Genomic DNA, 22,442 nt, shown 5'->3' on the forward strand with positions numbered 1-22,442 from the left:
ATGTGCTTCTTTCATTCTTTTACCCATCTTTCATCACCCAGGAAAAGTGGGATTGCATTCTGGAAAGGAGAAGACTTCTCTTGGTTCCTAATTTAAAGATGCGCTCCTTGAGTATTTCTTAACAAAGGCAAGCTAGACTCTGGGAACTTTCATGATGTTTTTGGTAACAAAACACTAAAGTAAAAGTTGAGGAAGGTTAAGGATTCATTTTTGGGTAGGGATTTTTTTTTCTCTCTGTGCCTCTTGGAGAAGTCGGATGTTGTACATTGCTTGCTTGGCTGCTCTTGGCTCCTCTGAGATGGGGCCTAGGCTGTGTTGCCTGTCTCTAGCCAAATAAGAGGTCATGCAGAGACCAGGTATATGACCCTACCTTTAGACATGTCATATCCTGTCTCTAAAGCACCACTGGGAGGCAATATAGTACAGTTTGAACTAGATTCAAATCCTGGTTCCTCCACTTCATTGCTATGTGACCTGAGCAGCTTACTTAACATCTCTGAGCCACAGTTTTCTCACTGGTGAAAGAGTCATTCCTACATTAGAACATTGCTGTGAGCAATGTTCTAATTTTCTCATTTGACAGCCAAATGAGAAAAATGTATGTCAAGGGCTGGACACTGTTCCTGGTACATAGTAAATGTTGGGTTAATGACAGCTGTTGTCATTGTCATTGCTGGCTTTTCCTCCAGTTCTGACCTGAAGCTTAGGCCCCTGCGTTAAGATTAGTTTACTTCCAGAAAAGATATACTAATTGGATTATTACATTTTTATATATGATGTATATTTATACATACATGCATGGTTCAAAGTTTATACACATATGTATTAATTTAAGCTTGTCTTCTTACAGTCTGTGAGAATTATGTTTTTGAATTATTGAACTGTAATATAATTGCTTTTCACAAAAAGATTTGTATAAGTGAGCATTATGTAGGCTGTCAAGATAGGGAATAATGTAGAAATGGAAACTAACTGAAAAATTAAAAAGAAGCCTGATATTCATACAAGGCTCCCAGTAGCATACATATTTTTCTAACCTGGATATTTAAAAATGTTGGCACTTCCCTGCATTGTTTAGGGTTGGATGGCACAGACAAAGCTTTTTGGGGGTTAGGATAAATATTTTTTTGGTTAATGCTACAAGTTGTAGTCTTGTAATCAGGAGTGGCTTATCAGCAGCTTTTCAGAATCTGACATTCCACGTGGAATGCCGTGATGGAGGAAAGTTAACACTCTGTGAATGCTTTTACAGTTGAATTCCACACACATGAATTATGACAAGTGAGGCGACTACTCTGTGGTTTGTTGTGTCTGGTCTGGTTCCTACTTTTAAAGTTGAAGTTGCATTTGGTTATTTGAAGCTTATTTTCACAGTCTGGCCAAGCCAGCAGGGTCCCTGGGCTCTGCAGGGGACATAAACCACTGGCCTGTGAGTCAGAGTGCTCAGTAGATAAGCATTTCAGGACTTCATTGCATCACGCGAAAGGACTTATGGGCTTATTTAACATATACTGTTGGGCTTAATTTAGATATTTAATGGAAAGAAAAGCCTTTTATTATCACAAAGGGAAAAAACTGCCAAATATTGTGAGGCTCCATTGAAATATTTTAATGGATGTACAGAATGGAAATATATTTCACTGTCTTACGTAATGGGGTGTTTAATAATAGTTTTTAAAAAAAATTTAGCACATGTACCTTAGATATTTGCACTTTGTAAATTACATTCTGTGGTTTAAGAAACTCTGTTTTATGTGTTTTTTAAAAAGTTGTTTTAATGAAGTATGTACTGATTTTTAAAAATGGCCTTTTACTGTGGTTTATGTTTATTTTCCAAGCTCAATTAGGGAGTTGATGCCAGGAATGAATACCTCCCGTCCTGTCTTTGACAAACATGTGAACAAGAGCTGGGTCTGCCGACCGACTGGCCAAAGCCTTCTTGAGCATTTTACTTGGTAGCCATTGGCATGCTGAGTAGAGGTGGGGTCTGGGAGGGCGGGGTAATTTACAATACTGGCTAAGTGACATAGGCTGTCTAGGAGGAAACCCAACCATCTGGCTATACCTGGATGCCAACATCTTCCACAGGAATGGAACCCTCTCAGAACTCAAAGGCCCAAGGTCAGCTGATTCTTAATTTGAGATCTGTTCCTGTACTTCTGGGACATGGGGAGCTTCTGTGAGCTAAATTATGTCCCCTGGCAAATTTCTTATGTTGAAATCCTAACCCTTTAGTATCTCAGAATGTGACTATATTTGGAGATAGGGTCTTTAAGGAGGTAATTAAGTTAAAATTAGGTTGTTAGGATGGGCCCTAATCCAATGTGAGAGGTGTCGTCCTAAGAAGAGGAGAAAAAGGCACAGACAGGCACCAAGGGAAGACCATGTGTGGACACAGGGAGAAGAGAGCCAAGGAAAGGGGCCTCAGAAGAAACCAACCCTGCAGACACCTTGGTCTCAAAAGACTTCTAGATTTCTCAGGTTGTTTAAACAACCTAATCTGAGATACTGAGGGGAGCCCTGGCAAATGAATGCAGGAGCAAACTAGAATGCAAAGGCGGTCATAGGTCAGTTGAGAAGTTTATTCCATACTTCAATATGGAAAATGAGAGCAAGAAACCCTTTAAAGGGAAGAAAACCTATAAATATAGATGAAATTCATGTGGCGAGTGGAACGTTAATGTTTACTGAAAACTCACAGTGGGTTGGACACCATAATCCTGTGAGGTAGGAGCCGTTGTTAGCTCCGTTTTGTAAGTGAGGGGGCTGATGTTAGGAAATTAAGTGATACCCATGGGATTTCGGAGCCAGGTAATGAAACTCAGCCTGTCTACGTTGTTGCTGTGCCAGCCCTGGGAGCTGTGTACAGGAGGTGATCGTTGAATCTGTTATTACTACCAGTTAAAAAGTATTGGGACACACTATCTTAGACCTTGTTTTGGGCCCATTTCCAGAGAGAGGCTCTAAAACGTGGTGGAGACGTCACATAATAGTCACTGGTATTCCCGAGCCCTTACTGTGTGTGAGCCCAGGCTAAGTTCTGCACACACACGGACAGCGGTCCTGAGCAGTGTTGCCAGCGCTGGCGCTGCCGCACCCAGACGATGATCAGACCTCGCACCTGGGCAGTGCTGGCCTAGCATCCGCAGCTGCCACAGGGAAAGAAGAGGAGGGGGAAGAGTGTGCTTGACATTGGGTTTTTAAAACAGAAAAAAAGTTGTTCCTCTTTCCCTTATTACAAAAGTTATTTATGATAAATGTAAAAAAATTAAACCAAACCAAAGCAAAAATAAATAAAATTTATCTATAATCTCACCCTCTAGAGAGAATTATTGATGATGTTTTTCTGACTGCCTTTGTTTTTCTTACGAAAATATACTTACTGTAACTATAAATATACTAATACTTTTTATGCACATCAGCATTAGTTAGAAAAGAGTAAGCACTTTGGAATAAAGCTTGGGTTTAAATTGTAGCTTTCCTTTCCTTGACTTTGGACAAGTTATTTAATTTCTCTCTGTCTCCATTTTCTGTCTTTAAAATGGGGACAATAAATAAATAAAGCTTCCTTCATTGGAGTTTGCAGTAGCCCAGGGTATATAATGTGTGCTCTCTTGTAGCAACTGGCACACAGTGTATATATGTCATAACTGTAAAAAGGAGCAGTTTTTGTGATACAGCATTGTTACTTACAACATATTAGTCAGCACACATTTGATGTGCAGATATGATTTGGGAATCATGTTTCCTTCCTTGTTCATGTTTATTTTTACAACCCTTTTTAATGACTGCATAGTACTTCAACATCAGAATGAATTATAATGTGTTTAGTTTTTATTGGACATTTATTTTTCCTAGTTTTTATATACCATAGACAATGCTGTGATGTGTTTCTTTGCAACTTTGTAGCTGTATTTTCCTCAGTGGTTACTATTTCATTAGATCAATTCCAAAGAGCGAGGGGTGAACAGCAATGCATGTTTTTAAGGCTATGGAAGCAGTGCCAAATTATCTCCTGAGGCTTACATACATTATCCCACTTAATCCTCAAGCCAGCCCATGGCAGCTGAGGAAACTGAGGCCCAGAGAGATTGAATAACGTGGTCCTTAAGTGTCACAGCCAGAATTGGACTCCAGGCAGCCAAATTCTAATACCCTGGACCAAAGCAGACTGGAACTAGGACTCTGTGCAAAATTGCAATCTTGAGATCTGTTTGTGGGAGTGCTCTTGAACTTGGCAGGAGTTACTGTCAAATTCATCTCAAAATTACTCATTACTCTCCGTGACTCGGCTCTCGTTGTTGTCTTGAAATGTTACTTAAATCATGTATTGTTATTTAACTTCCCATACTGGGAAGATGACCCAAAACTTCCAAACATGTGTACCACAGTTAATCATGGTGGGACTCAAGAATTGTTTGACAGAATTGAAATTAAGGAGTCTGCTGGAGACTTTACACAGGTCACATTCCTGCAGAGCAGAGGGAGGGAGGGGAGGGGAGGACAGTGCCCAGGTTGTGAGAGCACAGAGAGGAAATGAGTAGAGGAATGAAAAGCATCCCTTTTGCATAGACAGCTGCCTGCAGGATGCTTCACCTTCCTCAGTGGGGTGTCCTCTGTGAATTCCAGGTGCACTACCCAGGCTCACTGGGCTTTTTGCTTGCCTTCCTTCCCAGAATTTGCTTGACTATAAGCAAGAGGCCAAGGGCTTTAGACTCTGGGAAGGAGTGTGGGGCTCCCAATCGATTTGTGACTCTTGTGTGCCCAGTTGGACTTTATCCTGGGAGCTTCTCCAAAAGTTCTCACATTTCCTGTTTGAGCAGTTAGAAGGGTGCTACTGGTAATACTTGGTATCAAGGGAGGAGACTTGGCTCTCAGGTACATGTGACTCTGTCACTCACTAACTATGATGTAACAGTCCTTCCTCGTGCTGCTATTGGAAGGTTTATAAGAGACTGGGTGAAAATGCTCATGACAGAGGGCCAGGCTCACGGCTGAGGCTCCATGCACACTTGCTGGTCTTAGAATTGGGTGTCCTCAGGAGAACATCCAAAGGCCTCTCCCCCTTCGTCGAACACCAGGTTGAAAGGCCAGTGTGTTCCTCCTTTTCTTGTATTTACAACAGACATTTCACCATTTTGACTCCTTGACGATTAGGTCTGAGTCATCGGCTCTTCTCTTGGTCTCCCGAGGCATTTCTAAACCATGTTGTCCCACCACCAGAGTGTGCGCCCTCTTTTTCACAAGGAAATGTAGACAGCAGACATTGGACTATTCTGAGTCTGGTCGTTTTCTTCTTATCTACTTACTGGTGTGATTTTTTTTAACTTTGTAAGAATTGCCTGGAAGTTCTTCAGTCATTTCATTAGTCATTTTATGGTTTTTAAGATAGAAGACAAATTACTGTGAGGCAGTGGGTCAGGTGGACGTGGCTGGTTGGGTAACCATTTCCCTACTGAGTCAGCTGTCTGCTCACACAACTAAAAGCTGAAGTATGCTTGATGACTAGTCACTGGCCAGTATCACATTAACTCGAAATTCCGTTTCTGCTCCTAAGTGTGGGAGCTTAGATGCCTTTGTGGTTGTTCGAGAGTACGCCAAATATTGTATTGATTGTATTGCATTACAGAACCCAGAACTGTCAGTTTTCCCCTGAAGTGGCATTTTTGATATGAGTTTGAGACATATTGCAATATGATATTGTTCAAAAAATACATCAATTTATAGAAAGAAAACACAGCTCTGAGAAGCTCACTGACTTGCAAAAGGTCCCAAACAGTTGTTGGCAAAGTTGGGAAGAGGACTGCTCTTCCTGCCGAGTTTATCATCTCCAGCCTTTCGGCTTCTGCTAAAATCTCCCCGTGGAGCTATTTATTTTGATATTACCTCTTGATTGGAGAGACAGAATGTTGGGGATGGCAGCAGTTTCAAAATGCCTTTTGCCCCTCCTCCTGACCCCCTGTCCAGCATATCCTTGCAGGGCAATATAACCTTGGAAAAGAGGTGTATTAAGTGTGTTCGTTCTCTGAAGTCTGTGTGCTTTTGCCATCATCCATCGTGAAGGGTGGATAAGGTGCTGTATGGGGTTACTATGCCTTTTAATGACATCCTCCTATGCCCCACAGTGCCATACATGATGAAATAATACTGTGTATTAAATGAGGATGTTTATCTTATTCTGATACCACAATCTTAACTTTTGTTGTTGTCATGTTTTTACTTCTTTAATTTGGGCACAGCCTTAGATGATGATTTGAGAGTAGGGTAGAATTTGGCCTCTATGTTTTTATTCCTTTAAGTAATTTGTAATTAACCTCAAATGCTTGTGGTAAAATGATGTTTGCTTTTTTTAATTTACACCCCTCCTAACTCTTATTTTTTCCTTTTACAGTAATGAATGAATTTCTTTTTTACAGTTGAAGCCAATACCTTTTTCTTAACTATAAATCAGGCAAAAATCACTGCAGAGAACAAGTCTCAGAAGAATTGCAGTTAATAATTTGACCTGGTTGGTTTCTTCATTCATTGAAAAGTTGTTTTATTCCCTACCCCCATCAGCTACGTATGCTGGTTATGTAACCTTAACTTTTTATAGAAAATGTAGACACCCCATACATTAGCAAGACAGCCTCTGGTGTGATTGCTGCAGGCTCCCCACAGAATGTTACTACGAGGGAAACTGAGGCGCGGATTGTCTCCCCTCCTTCTTCTGCAGGACCTGCCATTGTAATGTTTTCTTGTTAGTAACGTCATATGATTGTCATTCTTGTTCTCATCCAACAGAGCCTTGGTCACCCACGGCCCAGTTCAAGCTTTTGAACAGGTACATAGAGTTCACCTCTGTTGTATGAAGGTGAAATAATGTAATTTGTTTACTACCTTGATTGTTTACCAGGGGCTATGAAAAATATGTTTTGTATTTAAAAGTATGAAAAACAACTGTGCTAGCTATCAAAAAAATCTCACCTCAAAGTAAACATGTTTCTACAGCAAGACTCAAAACAAAATACTCTATCGTGATAAGCCCAGTCAATGAAAAGAAAGTAAACATGTTTACCACAGGAGCCTTATAAAGAGTGCAGATGGCAGCCAGTTCTCTGTTCACTTGACTGATCTTCCAGGGAGCTATTGAGGGTCACTGGGCCTCCGGGACAGGGCTGCCATGTGCCCTGCCAGGAGCTGGCTGCCTTGTGTAAGCTCCACTCACTTAGCTTGGCCCACTTTGCCAGTGGGAATGGAAGGTTTGTATTTTGTGCCATTGAACTGAACTATGAGTGGAAGATATATAGGAAATTGAGCCCAGAATTCCCATTATTAAGTTAAACAGCAAGTTGTCATAGATCGGGTGCCAAGTAGGCTTATGAGAAATCTTCCTGCCTCACTGAAAGGGCTGCACATTGACATCACACATAATGACCTTCAGTGTCCCAGGCACTATAGTGTAGACACCCACTATACAAAAATGTGAATCACACCCAGCCCCTGCCTCACCCAGCTCACTCTGGTTAAGGAACCAAATAGCTCAAACAGGAAGTCTTTAGAAAAGACAAGGGCACGCTGAGTGATGCAGGGGTTTTGGGGGTACTGGGTGTTGTGGTTTGAGCCTTAGATGATGTAAAAGGGAGGGAGGGGGTTCAGCAATGGGATGATGGATTGTGCATGTGATGAAGGGCAGTTATGGACCTGAGGTTGTGATGACTTGGCTCAGTGAGGCCCACAAACAAGTTCAAGAGAAATGACCCAGTGAGAGATGGCTTAATGGCAGGTTGTTAGTGAATTTTAGAATTCAAGGTCTCGGAGGTGGACAGGTTGTAAAGGATGTTGAGATCCAGGTTTTGGCCATGCCCTCAAGTATGGAATGAGTAGTAGTCATTAATTAGCACTTGAGGAGCCCTTACCATGTATGGGCAAATACCCCCATTTTCGGGAACAGAGGAACTTGACCATGTGCAGTTAGGAAATGGCATAGCCAGGGTGGGACACAAGCAGTCTGTTCCATAGAGTGTGCTCCACTACTGCACTGCACTGCTCCTCAGATGGATTGGACACCTCCAGGGTCAGGGATTAAGTTAAACAGGTGTGCATTCACTCATTCAGCAACAAAAGGTTTTTGAGTACCAGGTCTGGTTTAAGCATTGACCAGGGTTTTGGAAGGACCATCTTCATGGCTACTGAGGTTAATAGAAGGGGCCACACTGAGGGATCTAGACAGAAGTTGTGAACCAGATACTAAAATATCTGAGAATGCTGTAGAGGAGGTAAAGGCCATGTGGCTGGGCTGGGAGCAGAGTGCCCTCACATGTGGTCATCAATGGAAGGGTTTTGAAGGGTGGAGGAATCATGGTGGAAAGAGATAGGTAAGGTGGGCTGTTAGCAGAGCAATAACTTGGCTCTAAGACAGGGAATTGAAGAGAGGCCAGTTCTTCCTTCTTTGATCGAAGTCAAGGGATGGCTTTCAGAATAGGTGAAAAGGTCATGTTTAAGGAAGAAGTAAAGTCTCTAGATTTTTTATGATGTTGGTAAGGGAGGGCAGTGGGAAAAGGCGAGCATGGGAGCCAAGGTGAAGGATGAGGGGAGTTCTTTCAATACAGAAGTGGGATTCTGGGGTGGTCAGAGGCAGCAGTGATCTCTGACGATGGTGATCTCATCCTTGAAGATGGGGTCAGAGTTAAGTCACTCATTTTATATTGCAGAGTTCAGACATAAGCTGGGCTACTTATTGGGATGGTAATGGGGGGCGGGTAGACAGATGCAATAGAAGACTAGCTTTCAAGTTTAAATGAAATGGTAAAAAGATTTTTAGTGAAAAGGAGCAGTAAACAAATAAAAAAAGGTTTCTGGTTGAACCTCGGTGAACTAGAAAAGTAATTACGTAGGAACCATATTCCCCAGGCATTCTAATTAATGGCTTTACTCAAAAACTTGCAACATAGGTGCCAATGAGTCCTCTGGAAAGTTGAAAGAAATCTTACTAGTGAAAGTTAAGTAAAAGTGATAGTGATTAGTTCTAGGCAACTTAAATGAAGTCAATTGAGTTTGCTGAAGCCATGGATGTTGGTGTAGTGACTCAGCTGGTTAAATCTGACTGACCTTTGGAACTTTATTAGAACTTTAGAACTTGACTGTTCAAACACATGCTTATTTAGGGGACAGTTGAGGTTATTATTTTTTAAAACAGAAGTATTTGCTCTTGTTTTCTAAACCTTATTAATTGAGGCCGATTGGCATTTTATTTGTGAGCTGACAACACACCTTTTCTCACAGCCCACGTGCTTTGGGAAGCAGGCTCAGCAATGTCAGAAAGTTCCTCACGGAGACAGTGATGAGTCTGCTCCACCCACTTCTGTTCCCTTTCTATTTTGGTGCCATTTGCAACAAAGGAAACCACATTAGTAAACTAGAGACGAATCGAAGCTCACACAAATGCTCTCCTCTCCTTCCTATCGGGTTGTGTAACCATTAGACAAAGTGGGCCCACTCTTTCTGTGGCACATGGGACCTGAGGGGATGTTAGTCAGTGCAAATCATATGACATTGCCTTGCCATGGGGTTCCCAGGTCTTCAGACTAATCTGATTAGCTTCATTAAAAATGCTATAAAGTTGTACATGTATGTGTGTTTGTACCTGTGTATATGCACACATATATGTAACTATTTGCATTATATGGGTATATAAAACTCCAAACTTAGCATTCTAAAACCAAGGGTGATCCAGTGAAATTTTGGGTCAGGGTCCCTGCAGGAAAGGGGTGGCCTTTATCTTGTCTAGGCCTGAAAGGTCATGGGAAGGGCAGAACATGGTTACTGGAACCTGGAGAGAGTAGCTGTGTGGGGAGGGCTGGATGGCAGGAGCTGTGGCCATTCCTGGAGGGACTTGGTCAACCTGCGGTCCTGGCAGGGAGGGAGCCTAGTGATAAACACCCCATCCTCTCTGTCCTACTGAGATGAGGCCTCCATTGGTGGTACCCTACTGGAAGCCAGAGGGCAGGGTACCCATTGACACAGTATGAATGGGCAGCCTTTCCGTGCACAGAGCAGGGGTGGGATGGTGGGTGGAAGATCTGGAGAAGCCAATGGAAGACCTCGTTTGGGCATGACACTGCCATGCAGGTAATCATGGGAGAGAGGAAGATGGAAGTTGAGTTCCTAGAGCTTTAGGATGGCTGAGAAGCATGCACCTTTAGGGCAGTGTCTCTTAGAGCATGGTGCCTGAACCAGTACCAGCATTACCTGGGAACTCCCTAGAGAGTCTCAGGCCCCACCGTGAACCTACTGAATTAGACAGTAGGGGGAGGGGCCCAGAAATCTGTGTTTTATAAGTCCTTCTGAGGTTCTGGTGTTTGTTCACAATTGAGAGACACTGCTGGGTGTCTTGAGGTGTTGGATGGCCAGCAAATGATGTCAGTTTGCCAAGATGACCACTATTAGCTTGTTTGGAAATGCCAGCGACTAGCATGTTGTCTATATCAATCTTCTGCTTGAAACTCTGTCAGCCTCCAGTCTTCGTTTTGGAGACAGGCACTCTTCAAAAGAAGTGGAATAATGCATTACATGCAGACCCTGGAGGCCAATACCCAACATGCAGTTGTGCCTTTAATGTCCAAGTTCTCCAAGGCAGGCCACAGACTTTCGGAGGTTGTTTTTGAAAAACAGATGCAAATGTTGCCTGTTCTGTTGTTGTTTCCCTGATGCCTGGCAGTGTTTGGGAAACAACTTGATTGCTAGGTCTTGACCTCAGGGAACCACAGCTGCTTTTTGCAGCTCCCGGCAGACTTTTGTACCAAGCAAGGATTGCTTCAGGGAAAAATAAACTGGGGAGAACAAAACAAGAAAACATCACTGTTGTTTTGTGGCTACCTCTACCTGTTTTTTCTGGAGTTGTTTTGTAACCACAGTTTTCTTTAAAAGACAATGCAGGACACTGTGGCATCCCAGGCTTCTTTCTCCAGGGTTAGACCTAGAGTGGCCACTGGACTTTGCAAGCCTGTGTGGTAGCCACTATGAGAATATGTGCATTTAAAAATAATGTAAATTGAAAAGGAAGAAAGCTTCATTTTTTTCTAAGGACTCCCAAGATGGTAACCTGGCTTTTCAAAGATTGAGTATGGCACTATTAATGTTTCAGAACTTCAAAGTTTTCTGTAAAATATTTTAGTGGACTTTTAATTTATTGCAGTCCCTGATTCTCAGGGTTGAAGCTGTGTCACTGCTGACCCCCTAGACCAAGATGCTCTTGGGGACTCTGCTGCTCTGGTCAAGTGGAAAAGAGCAAAGGACTTCCTGGGGCTGGGTTCCTGGCCCTCACTGGATTCCTGACTCTCAGTGGTTAAGAGCAATGCTGCTCTCCAGACTGGAGGCAATGCCCCACCTTCATCAGAATTACCTGGGTCATCTGGTAGAAATTCAGATTCTTGGGACCTGGCTGAGAGTGGACTGTGTAGCAAGAAGCTGCACTTCAAGCGAGCCCTAGTAGCGCGCTCAGGTTGCATGCAAGGCTGCGGCAGCAATGGATGGTGCCACAATGTGTAGGGGGCTGGGGAGAGGGGGTGGGGGGTGTCAGACTTTATTTTCTTTTTAATTTTAAGATGTGTACATCATTATAATGCATTTACTTTTTATTAACCCACAAGGTCCTAATTATTTTGGCTCCCCTTTCCTTTTTAAATCTGAGAACGTTCTTCCTAAACTTCCTTTATTTTGGCTTGAAATACATTTTTCTGAATGTCCTTGTGGAGGTGATAAACTTCTGTTTGCCTGAAAAGTCTTTGTTTCCCTCTCATTTTTGAAGGATAGTTGTTTTCAGTATATAATTCTAGGCACAGTTTGTGCCTTTGAGCAGTGTTCTGGATAATTTATTTGGATAACTATCTTCTCTTTTGATGGTTTAAAATTTCTTTTAATTGCTATATTTTTCATTTCTAAAGCTTAGAATTTTAGAGTTATAGAGCTTGTATTTTATAGTACATGTGTATGTATATAGTATACATTTTATAGTATAAATATTAAGTATGTATAAAACTACAGTATATGTAGTTTATATAATATTTTGGTTTAAACTATAGAGCTCATACTTTATAGTATGTAAATGTATATGTATGAATGCATTATAACATATATGTATGTATACACTGTGAACTTTATTGTATATATGCTACAAAAACATGTAAAAACTATAATATAGTTTGTATAGTATTTTGGTTACAGTTACAGAGCTTGGTGGAGATAGAATTCAGTCCTGGGTCTGTTGGACTGTAACAAAACACAAACACAAACAAAAACATTCTGAAAACCACAATGGTAGTTTGCCCTTTATTTTTGATACTTTAATATTTTAGGAAGACAAGCAAGATAGCACTAATGTTCGTACTCTTAAAGCATTGTTTGGCAAACTTTATGTCTTAGCTAGAACTGCATCTTCTTCAGTGTGAATGAAAATTAAAGCACTGGTCTTTGTCCTCACTGCTGTTCTTTCGGATGACTTGCCCTACCTACTCCCAAGCCATTGAATACCATATTTTGATTTTATGGAATGTCTTTTCCACCTCATCTTCCATTTCCTTCCAAAACTTGCTGAAGATAATTCTAGAAAGCCTCCACCCGCTCAGCCCCCTCCTGTGTTTCTCTGTGATTGCTTGTCCAGCCTCTCTGTGCTGTGTGCCTCTGGAATCACAGACCTGGAGACAGGACATGACCTCAACGTCATTTGGCTCAGGGTTTCTCTCTCTTACTAATGTGTACTATTAAAAGATTAGCTCCTATCTTTGAAAAATTATGAAATTTCACAAAATAATAATCTGGATTACAACCTTCATCTGTAAGCTTGAAAGATCTGGAAACCCTGGGCTGTGTTCCCATGTGGCCCGTGAATTGTACTGCTGCCCTCTCAGCTGAGAAAGCATAGGTCTCCCCATTTTCTGCATTCCTCATTGCCCCGTATTTTCATACCTGCATCACACCTGGCCTATTTTGCTCAGTTGCTTTATCTGCCTGGTAAGTGTGGGTGCCTTAGCTCTCCCTGTATGAACGAAAAAGGGTCAGAGAGGTTAACTATCCTCCACAAGGGCTTGCAGCCAAAACTCAGTCAGGCTAGCTTGAGTCAGTAGGGTGTCTAGTACAAGGTAAGCTCTCAGAATTTTTGTATTAGTGTATTGACTGGAAAAATACCGAGTTCTTATGACACATGCTCTGTAGAGGCAAGCCCCTGCTTCTGTGTGATATCGGGCAAGTTTCAAAAACTCTGTGTCTCACTTTTTTTACTGCAATATTGAGCTTATAAGAGCTGAGAACTTGTTGTAAGAATAAAATTCAATGAAATAACTGTTGTGAAATACTTAAAACACAATCCAGCATGTAGTGAGTTTTTAATAAATGGTGATTGTGTTTTTATAGGTCATAGAAGAATTAATTCTTTCAATTGTTGATTCATTTGTTGACTTAATAAACCTGTGTTGAGTGCCTGCTGTGAGTGAGGCATTTCTATGACGGTTTGCAGTATAGTGATGACTGAAATAGAGAGGTTCCCTTACATTGTGGAGCTTATATTCTAGTGAGAAAGACAAGTGAATAATCAATAAAAAAAGGTGTAGTGATTATTATAAGAGCTCTGGAAAAAGCAATAGGATGATGTCATTGAGAGTCACTGGGGATGACCTAGCTTAAGTAGGTAGACAGGTCAGCCTTCTTGAGGTTGCCTTTGCCTCTAAGACCTAGTGAAGAGAAGGAGTCAGTTGGGTGAAGAATAGGCTCGTGGCATTATGAGTAGCTGGAAAAGCAGTGCACCAGTCCTGAGGCAGGAAAACGTTCAGCTTGCTTGAAATGGAAGGAAGGCCACTGCATCTGTTAGAATTGGTGATTGGGCTGGTGGCTAGTAGTGGCATCGGAAAAGTAGAAAGCGGCTAGATTATGCAGAGCCTTCTAGGCCATAGAAGGAAGTTTGGGTTTTATCCCAAAGATGGCAACCGACTCTCTTTTGCTGTGTGGCTCAGAGTTTTGGAGAGACTCTCTGAGCCTTGGAATCTCAGGCCCCACTGTAGAACAACTGAACCAGACTCTTTGGGGATGAGTTCTAGGAATATTATTTTATTTTATTTTTAATTTATTTATTTTTAGAGAGAGGGGAAGGGAGAGAGAAAGAGAGGGAGAGAAACATCAATGTGTGGTTGCCTCTTGCACAACTGCCTACTGGGGACCTGGCCTGCAACCCAGGCATGTGCTCTCACTGGGAATCGAACTGGCAGCCCTTTGGTTCACAGGCCAGCGCTCAGTCCACTGTGCCACACTAGCCAGGGCAGAATCTATGTTTTAAAAGCTCTCCAAGTTATGCTTATGCACACTTAAGTCTGAGAAACACTCATCTACAATACAGTACATTGGGGCAGATTTCTATGGAAGTTGGAGCTGTACTCTCTGCAGAGGAGTGGAAGTCTTCCACGGGAGCCCAGGGGATGATGTCAGCCACCAAGGGAGTCAGCTCACCAGGCTGGGCATTGGTGCCAGCATGAGACATCTTCCATGCATGTGCACACCCTCTGCTCATAGCACATCTTTGGTGTTGATGGCAGATCAGCCTAAGAGTGATTTGTGGTAAAAATCATTTTAATGAGGAAGCTTAAAGCTGAAACTGATAGTTTAGGCTATTTGGAATGAGTGTGCTCTACCAGAAATGACAGAGAAGCTGGGAGGTAGAAGGGACTTGGGAGCATCAGTAAATGCCCTGACCCTATAAATGAAGACACTGGAACCCTGAGATGTTTAATGGCTTTCTTGGGGCCACATAATTGATGGGTGACAATACTGTGTCCAGAATTTAGGCTTCTTCACTTTCATGCCTGTATTTACACAGTTATGTTCTCCCTTGATGGAAATACCTCCGTAAGTCTTGCTCCTTATATAATTCATAAAGATTTTTAGAATTATTTTGGAGCAAAAAATGATTATGGTTCCACTTTTACTAGTTTTGGTGTTCATTATATTTAAAAAATAATTTTAATTTACTATCATTGAATACTTTTATGTTTTTTCATCCTCTGGAAAAAATAATTGATTAATAGAAAATGGTAGTATATTAATCCATGTAAGATTTGAGTTAAAATAACTTACTGTTCTGAGCATTTTATAACAGGACATATTTTAGTAATGTCAGAGTATGTAAAATATTTGACACAAAGTCTGCGATAAATAACAACCTTTCAATGTGTGTATTGAAGTAATTGATAAACACATCTTTCAAATCAGTATTTCCGGTTTATTTTACAGCACCACACTTAATATTGACATCCCCTCCTTTGAAAGGTGTTTCCCCTACCTCTAGATTCTATGTCTGTCTTGCTGTTTTCAAGTGTAAGGAAGTGGTGGTTTTAGAAGGTACATCTTAGTTATGTGTAAAAAATATTGTTGTGTTGCAGTGTTCCAGGAGCTTTTGCTGGCAATTCCAATTTCCAAATGAAACATTTGGGCAATGGTGAGGGCTTCAATCCCTTCTCTGATTTGCTGACAACTATGAATGGGTGGATGTGATGCCTGCTGGCTGACAGGGTGAGTGAACATTTATGATTACTCATCTGAAAATTCTCAAGACAAAAAGTCAGCTGAAGGGATCCTGCACAGTGCAGGAAACTGATAAAGTCTTAAGCTGATCAGAACAATGGCAGCGAGGATGAGAGATTCTCATTTTCAAAGGAAGGACAAACTCTGTCATTGGTTTCTTCTGTAGTCTTTTCGGATAACCCCGCAGTGGTCTGAGGGTTTGCAAATGGCACGTGGGACACAGGAGAATGTTTTTTGCTTACGTGTTTCTTTTAATCATGCTCTTAAGAGTGGACTGTCTAAATGGTGAGCCACATGCACAGTTGAAAGAGTATTGTTTGGTGATAAAATGAACCACCATGAAATAAGACTGTAATGACCTATCTTGAGTTTTGGGATGTTTTAAGTCTGATTTGTTCATTGAGAAGGTCCCATCCCAAGCCTTCCACATGAGTAGGAGTCTTGAGAAAGCTAAAGGGTTGGGAACTTCGGACGCTCAGAGATTTTCAGAAAGACTAAAGAGCATAGTTTACCTCATCAGGTTATTTATTGTAATTTTTAGGGAGAGGTTAGAAAGAACGTGATGATCATTTCCTGTTATATGTGTTTTCTGTGTTTGAACGCATCTATCATGCTCCTCAGAAATGGATGGCTCCTATGTAGTAATGAATGAGCAATTGTGACCTGCTTTTACCAGAGACAATAATACATTGAAGCCAGGTCTTTTGGGTAAACACTCTGACCTCATTCAGTGGTAGGTTTGTCATAGAATAAAGTCAACCTCATGGAAATTGTTTGGTTTTAGGTTTTGTATTGGGTGACATTTAATGGTTAGAACCATCGGCATAACCTCTTCTTCTTTGTCTTAGGGGACTTGTATTTGAGACAGATTCAAATTAACGGAGGGAAGTTAAGTGAAATTGAAAGAGCACTATATTGGAAACTGGAAGATCTATTAGCTACCTGACATGGGGCAACTTAGTCTCTGTTTTGATGTCCTATTTTTAAAATAAAGCGGTTAGATTAGAGTGCCCTATTTGTGAGGCTGACAAGGCCCTAGAAGTTGTCTGTTTAAATCCTCTCACCTTACAAATGGAGCTGCTGAAGCCCATCGAGTTTGAGGTTAAAAATCCCTGGGTTTTTTTTTTTTTTTTACTTCAATCAATGATTCTTTCTATGTTATCTCAATTTTAGAGATTAAGAAATTAAGCCCAGGCAGTTTAATAAATCTTTCCTAGTAGGGGTTTTTTGCTAAGACCTTGTTATGCATTCAGCTATGTGAGCCAGATTTTTAAAGATTTTTACAATTTGGAGCTCATTTTGACGAATCCTTCCCATTTTATGGGTGAAAAAGAAAAGAGCCCTAGAGAAGCAGCTGGCCCAAATGTTACAGACCACATGGTCTGCAGGGGCCCTGTGGGCTCTGAAATTCACATAGGCCACTTTATCTGACTGTCCTTTGCAGTAAGTTCTGCTGGACTAGAGATAGAGGGGAAAGTCTTTTTTGTGTTCCTTACAGTATTCTTTCTTTCATTGGCAAGAAGTAAGGCAAATAGTAAACAATAACACGTAAGGAAAGGATTCCACAATGAAAAGAATTGGTTGATGGAGTCATGGGGTTTTAGACGTGTTAGAGAACTGTGGCCATCTTACTGGGTGGTTCTGGGCAAGTCCTTCCATTCTCTCATCTATGAGGTTCTTCTGAGCTTTTTCCATTGCTATACAGCTATGCCAGGCTTTTGTGAATGGTCCGTGAATGGTCTATGAATGGTCTGTGGACTAGTGAGCAGATAGCATTTATTATGAAAAATTGTATCTTCCGTAATCCAGGTAGAGTTGAGAACAAAGCCTGGGTCTATCTCATACACACATTTGAGAATTCATAGAAGTGGTTGGAATTCTGAAGGTATTGAAATAGCAACAAACTCAGGTTTGAGGTTACTTGTCATCTCTGTCTTTAGTATTGAGAGAGTCTGACTTAATCTCACTCTCATAAAATTGATGTATGAAATTTAACAAAACCACATGAATGGATTTATTGAAGACTGGGTTCATTTTTTTATTCATTAATTTCATTGGGTAAGACCTACTATTTGAAAAATCAATCCAAACTACTATAATGAAAATGTTATCTCCTTTGAATTGAAAAAACGTACTGTTAGTCCCAGCAGAATACCAGTTTATGTAAATATGGAAGTGCTTTGTATTTATCAGACTGTAATGAATGCCTTTTCACTATACTGTTAGTAAGAAGCAGAGGTCCCTGGAACCCAGTGAACTGCAGCGTGTTCCGATTCTCCATCCTCCCTGCCTCTCCTCTGAGCACATCTTCAGGTTTACTGAAAGGAGTAATTCTCTTTCTCCATGACGCGTAACCTGGCTGTGTGCACTGAGTATGTGACAGCTAGTTTAGTCCTACTGTCAAAATTGTACCCATAGTCCTGTGGTTTTTATAACTTTACAGTTTATTGACTAACCAAAAGAAACACCAGTTAATTGTTACGGCTGATAATTTGGAGTCTTTAGGCTTGAAAAACCTCTAGTTCTGAGTGATATATGCCATGGTAAGTGTCCTCATGGTGGAACTGGGTCACAGGCACAGGGTTAAGCAGCCAGAACAACCACTCACCTCACTCAAATCCAAGGAAATGAAACGGTGCAATAAAAGGTTTGCACAAATAGATCATTATGGCAAAGTTTTAAAGTCAGAAAGTAGGTAATGGATTTAATTTACGTTGGTGGTAATCATGCCTGCATAACAAATTAACTTAGGGTCAGGCTACAGAGAAAGACGGACCAAGCACCTGGGGTCTCTGTAGTGTCACGGTTCTTTCATGCCGCCATTCTCCAGCAGGGAGTCAGCGCTTCCCTGGCATAAAGCTGTAGTTAACATTGGTACCTGTCTGATGCACATCACAAGACCCCAAGAGTGAAGAGTGGCTAAGCCTGCTGCATATGTAATAGTCACGCAACTACAGTGTTATTAATAAATGTGATAATAACAGTCTGAATGTGCATAGAGTTTTCCTGAGAAGAGTTGACGACAGACGGCAGGTGTGCTGGCTTGCCTTTCAGTGTGTGCCTTGGTGCTTCACTGTCCGTGTATGTGCCTGGCTGGTGGGTCTGGTGTAAGAATGTGAGCATCATGTGACATTGTTTTGTCACCACTTGTTTTTCCTTATTTGTCTACAGTTCCTCTTATAATAAAATTCCTTGCATTAAACCTACTAGGAAGAGGTAGAAAAAGGAAAATAATTTTTGTCAGGACTTGATAACGGGCTACTCTTTGCCTGGGAGTTTTTGCCTTTTTATAAAACTCAAGAGCGTGGATTTTTTTGTCACTGGTTTTGAGGTGGGGTGGCAGTGATGGTATAGCTTCGAGGAAGAGATGGGGACAGGTAGCAGGTTTTTAGGACAGGAAAACTGGCTCATGGGCTCTCCTTCTGAGCTGCTTTGTGTTGGTAGCTCTCAGTAGGCCAAGCACTTTGTTGTGCTTAAACTTCCAGTCCCTGAAATTTTGACTTTGAAAAGTAATTTTAACAATTTAATAAACTACATAATATGTTTTATAGGCTGGAGTGAATGATCTTAAGTATTTTGGTCCCTTTCATAAAACAACGAGCCTAATATTGGTAAAAATACAGATCTTCACTCATGCCATAAAGAAAGGTGAGATTTAATAAGCAGTTATGAGTGCTGGCAGCTGCCTACCAGATTGTATGACTTGGGCTCCAGCATGCGAAGACACTGTCAACTTGTATTTTATCTCTGAAGTATTTTTGAGACATTTATTTTGTGTTTCTTTCCAGTATCTAATGTAATAGAAGTAATATGATTGGCTGAATATTTTCCCCATAGGTAATTGGCTATGGGACAGGTGGAAACTTTTGTGTGGCTTAATGAAGATCAGAAATTAACATGACATTTACGTGGAGGTAATGGAATATGCTGGTAATACAGTAATTCAGGACGGGTGAGAGGTAGAGTGTCCATTCTTTTCCTGCCCATACTCAGCAGGAGGAGTTCTGAAGATGATGAAAGAACTCCAGCCCCCCGCCCTCACTCCCCAGGATCTCACAGCAGTAGATGGCCAATCCGGTCCTGATGTCAAATTCACTTTCACAGTCTTCAGGCGGAACTGTAAGAGAAACTAATGAGTTATTCCATTTGTCCGTTAAAAAAAGAGAATCCACCAACTACTGTTATAAGATTAAATTCCAATTAGAAAATTGCATTTAATTCCATAGCTATAACATTGTTTTAATGAATTCTATTGGAGGTGACAGTTTGTATGAGATAAATTGATATGGTGTAGGTAGATATAAATTCATTGGATAATGTTAAACATGTTACTTCATATATATTAGCTGTGAAATTTATGTCTTCTTTAGTTATGTCCCTGGGGAGGTAGAGTCAGAGGAGAAAAACATAATCTTCAAAGAAAGAACCCTTTCTATCCTTCCAGATACTTGCTCTAAAACAGTTTTTCCTCCCTTTTATTTAAAAAATTGTTAAATTTCTACATTAACTAAATTTATGATTCTTGGTATATGCTATTTATAAAATTGAATATAGGTTTTATGATATAGGAAATTAGTCTAGGAATGAGAAGGCGATCCAATTTTGTAATAAAGGTAATCTGCATTTATATTGCAGACATTGTCACTTCTCTCTAAGCCCCTGATGGGATTCTACACACATTTATCTGGACATACATATTCACTGTAAACTTTTAATGTATTGCATAAGCTTTCATTCACGTGACATCTACACAAAGCATCAAAACCTTTGCTTAAGTCAGGGGTGGCAAGTATTTTTGACACACTTCCGATCTCATTCCCTCCACTCTTGTCCATTCCTGTGCCCTGGCAGACATCACTAATTGATGATGCTAATTGGTCAAATGAATGTGGATATGGCCTCAGAATTATTCCTCTTAAATTTCTTGTAGACAAGTTTACAAACACACTATTTACATGAGAATGGATAAAATCATGTCAAGTAAGTAGCTTTTGCCTACCAGCCTCTGTAGTTTTTCTTTGTATACCTAATGCTTATGCCAGTATGGGACACCCAGTGGTTAAACAATGCATGATTGTTAGGTTAATGAGAGAATCTTACACATGTACATTGTGACAGTTTTATTTGGTTGTGTAACAAATGGATTTTGGACATCAGGTATATGCCATATTTATATGATTTGTTAGGTAGTGTATTTTCTACCCTTCATCTGGTTTTGGTGTTACATATGTGTAACATTATAGTTTTATAGTTTTTTTCTATTTCTGTAACTTTGGAAAAGACAAGAAAGAGGTACTTGTCACCCTCTTGACCTGTGCATCAACTAAGGCTCAAGCACAGCGAGGAAGTGGTGGGGTGAGAGCTAAACCCAGACTTTTTCACTCTGCCAGCACTACTCCTCTCGCAAGGGAGGAGCATGCGGAGGTGCTGACCCATGCAGGCAAGTTTCTTGCTATTTCCTTTTGCATATTAATCTTGGTTTTTATCAATACACCGTAGCAAGCTGTACTAGGGAGGAAGGCATTCAGCTATTATATTTCGAATGATATCTTCTGTGATACAAAATTCTAGGAACTTAAACTACATTGCATATTGTTTTTGAAAATATTCTGCTTTCTGTTAACTTGGCTCAAGTGCTGTACAGAGGCTAAGAGAAGGAAATTTCCATTCAGCTTATATGCAGGCTGCTGAGCTACCCTGCTGAGAATTGCCATCATTTTAATTCATTCTTCACGAAAAATGAGCAATTAGTGCATTTAAGCACCATTTAGTTAACATACATTTTAATATCATTTCAACATATTGTTTGAATATGTGTGTTGGTCATGGGAACCAGGGTTCTGGAAAGTGATTGTGGGTGAACATGTGCATTCTCTCCCTCTCAGCCCCTGTTCATACGGTTAGCCTCGGTCAGGGATGACAGAATCAGCGGGCCCTGTCATGGTCCATTCTGACGGTGGCTCTTGAATCTTCTCTATGCAGAATTTCTCTGACCAATTTATTAGAATAGGCTCATTAGATGAAATTTTTTTCATCCCTCCTTGTGTTCCCTGAGATTTTAGAATATTTATAAAAAATACGTGTAGCAGCTATTCATTAAGCATTTGTTTTCCTACAGTGGATATCACATTAGTTATCACATTTAATCCTAACAACATTTTTGTGTTCTGTATATAATTATTCTGGTTTTATTGTTGAGAAGACAGAAGTTCAGTGCCCAAGTCACCTGACTAGGATCATGTAGCAAGTTTTACAAGCAGGGTCACCTCAAATTGGGACAGTTTCAAAGCCCACATCTGAACCACCAGGGCATGCTACCTCCTCATCTCTGACTAGACTCCATGGTTCTTATTAACACCCTTCAGTTTGATTTAGGCAGGGAATACTTTGTAGCTTATAGTTGTCTTTACGGAAGAAATGGACTCCATTTTGTTTAAAACTACAGCTTAATCTACACACAAGATTTTTGCAGAACCAGTGATACAAAAGGGAATAAGTTCTTTCAAAATTATTCCTTGCCTTCTGGCCTTTTCCTCAGCCCAAAGCTCCCAGTATCCTGTGGTTGGCTTAGGGCTGTGTGTGTCCTTCAGTCTTCTCAAGTAGCCATACTTCTGGTGGTGGCAGCTCCTGGCTTCTCTGACATCTGAGCAGAGGAGTTTTCTTCTGATAAACTAGGAGCAGACTACACAGGATTAGCAGGCCAGCTGTTCCAGAGAAGGGGTGTGCAAAGGGAAAACCTGGGCCACTGGACTTTTGTGGCCAAGGTGAGCGCCAGGCAGTGGAAAAGTCAAGCCCTGCCACTTTGTCAGGTTATTTAGGCCCCTTGTCTTGGAACCGCAGGCCTTGTCTTAGGCCCCTTGTATTTCAGGTCTTCCAGAGTGGACTTTCAGGCTAGA

At 41.0% G+C, this 22,442-nt stretch overlaps 1 protein-coding gene across 13 annotated transcripts in view; it reads left to right on the forward strand.

The window, feature by feature from the left end:
* FOXP1 (forkhead box P1) overlaps positions 1–22,442 on the forward strand; it is a 629,322-nt gene that overhangs the window by 86,163 nt on the left and 520,717 nt on the right. For 4 of the 13 annotated variants that reach the window (XM_045192423.3, XM_045192424.3, XM_053930430.2 and 1 more), the window contains one exon: positions 15,405–15,534. The exons of the other annotated variants lie outside the window; for them this stretch is intronic. The gene's annotated coding sequence lies outside the window, so the exon portion shown is untranslated. The remainder of the gene's footprint in view (positions 1–15,404; positions 15,535–22,442) is intronic. 13 annotated transcript variants of the gene reach the window in all.

This window comes from Desmodus rotundus, chromosome 8 (genome assembly GCF_022682495.2).
Source record: "Desmodus rotundus isolate HL8 chromosome 8, HLdesRot8A.1, whole genome shotgun sequence".
In the NCBI taxonomy this organism is placed as follows: Eukaryota; Metazoa; Chordata; class Mammalia; order Chiroptera; family Phyllostomidae; genus Desmodus; species Desmodus rotundus.